Here is a 2226-nt window from a genome sequence, read left to right as displayed (position 1 = left end):
CCCCACGCCTTCTGGTATCTCATTCAAGCCTTTCTCCTATTTGCTCTCTGCTGTCAGCCACTCTGGTCTTCTTTCAGGTCCTCAGATGCAGTTACCTCTCAAGCACGGTGCTCTCTCCTGCCCAGGGGGTCTTTACACATGCTGCTACCTCTGCTTGGACAGCTCCTCACCATCCTTCCTCCACCCCACCACTATTTTAAGTAGCTCCTAGTCATCCTTCAGAATTTAACTCAAATGTCTCTTCCACGTAGAAACCTCACCTACTCCAACACCATGTCAGTCCCCATGTGGTATCCTCTCATGGCTTCCCATAACTTTTCTTTCACAGCATTTATCATAGTCCATGATGGCTTCTTTGTGGGATGATTTGATTATTATTTGCCTTTAATACTAGACTGTAAGTTCCTTGGATTAAGGAGCTTCTTTGTCTTGTTAACAGCACTGTTTCAAGCACATTGTCTTATATATAGTGGGACCTCAATAAATATTTGGAGAATGAATGACTATTAAATGCATGCATCAATAGTGAAGTTTCCATAAGTGCACTTAACTGCTAAAATGCTGTCAGCACTGCAATTTATAGTGCTAATAGCCACTGTCTTTTTTTTTTTTTTTCTGAGACAGTGTCTTACTCTGTTGCCTGGGCTAGAGTGCTGTGGCATCAGCCTAGCTCACAGCAACCTCAAATTCCTGGGCTCAAGCAATCCTTCTGCTTCAGTGTCCCAAGTAGCTAGGACAACAGGCATGTGCCACCATGCCTGGCTAATTTTTTCTATATGTTTTTAGTTGGCCAATTAATAGTCTTTCTATTTTTAGTAGAATATTAATTCTTCGGGGTCTCACTCTTGCTCAAGCTGGTTTCAAACTCCTGACCTTGGCCGGGCGCGGTGGCTCACGCCTGTAATCCTAGCACTTTGGGAGGCCGAGGCGGGCGGATCGCTCAAGGTCAGGAGTTCGAAACCAGCCTGAGCGAGACCCCGTCTCTACCAAAAATAGAAAGAAACTAATTGACCAACTAAAAATATATATACAAAAAATTAGCTGGGCATGGTGGCGCATGCCTGTAGTCCCAGCTACTCGGGAGGCTGAGGCAGTAGGATCGCTGAGCCCAGGAGATTGAGGTTGCTGTGAGCCAGGCTGACGCCACGGCACTCACTCTAGCCTGGGCAACAAAGTGAGACTCTGTCTCAAAAAAAAAAACAAAAAAAAAAAAACTCCTGACCTTGAGTGATCCTCCTGGCTTGGCCTACCAGAGTGCTAGGATTACAAGCATGAGCCACCACGCCTGGCCACCACTGTCTTTTTTAAGGGTTGAGAAAAGAGGCCTAAGCATGGATTGCTGGGCAGATGTGCAGGGTGGTAACTGGGACCCACAGGGCCCACTCATACAGATCTGCTCGTCCAAGAGGTATCTCTGCCTGTGAATGGGGAAAGAACACCCTTGTAGTTACCCACTTTCCTGGGACATAAGTCCTACCATGAGGGGAAAAGATGGGGATGTGTGATCCCACAAATTGATCCTTCAGCCTCAGAGCTGGAAGAATTCTTCCACACATTCTCTAGTCAGCGATTTCTTCTTAACCCTTCAAGGCAAACTTAAAGGTTACCTCTTGTGAGATGCCCTTCTTCATTTAATAGTCAGGACTCTTGTAGTTGAAAGTACCAGAAACCCAATTCCAAAGAGATTGGGCAAAATGGAAAATTTATAGGCTGGGCATGGTGGCTCACGCTTGTAATCCTAGCACTCTGGGAGTCTGAGGTGGGAGGATTGTTTGAGCTCAGGAGTTTGAGACCAGCCTGAGCAAGAGTGAGACCCCATCTCTACTGAAAAAAAAAAAATAGAAAGAAATTAGCTGGACAACTAAAAAAAAAAAAAAATATATATATATATATATATATATAAATAATTAGCCGGGCATGGTGGCACATGCCTTCAGTCCTAGCTGCTCGGGAGGCTGAGGCAGGAGAATCGCTTGAGCCCAGGAGTTTGAGGTTGCTATGAGCTAGGCTGATGCCAGAGCACTCTAGCCTGGGCAACAGAGTGAAACTCTGCCCCAAAAAAAGAAAAAGGAAAATTTATGGGCAGAATATCACATTAACCCACGTAACTCTGAGAAGATCAAGGGCAGCTAGGCTTAAGAAACTCAAACACTTGGCATCACTTAATGTCCAGACTAACAAAAAACATAAATAAAACAAATAAGAATAGGCACTAGAAATATTTTA

Source organism: Microcebus murinus, chromosome 12, assembly GCF_040939455.1.
Source record: "Microcebus murinus isolate Inina chromosome 12, M.murinus_Inina_mat1.0, whole genome shotgun sequence".
In the NCBI taxonomy this organism is placed as follows: Eukaryota; Metazoa; Chordata; class Mammalia; order Primates; family Cheirogaleidae; genus Microcebus; species Microcebus murinus.
This window is presented reverse-complemented; position numbering follows the sequence as displayed.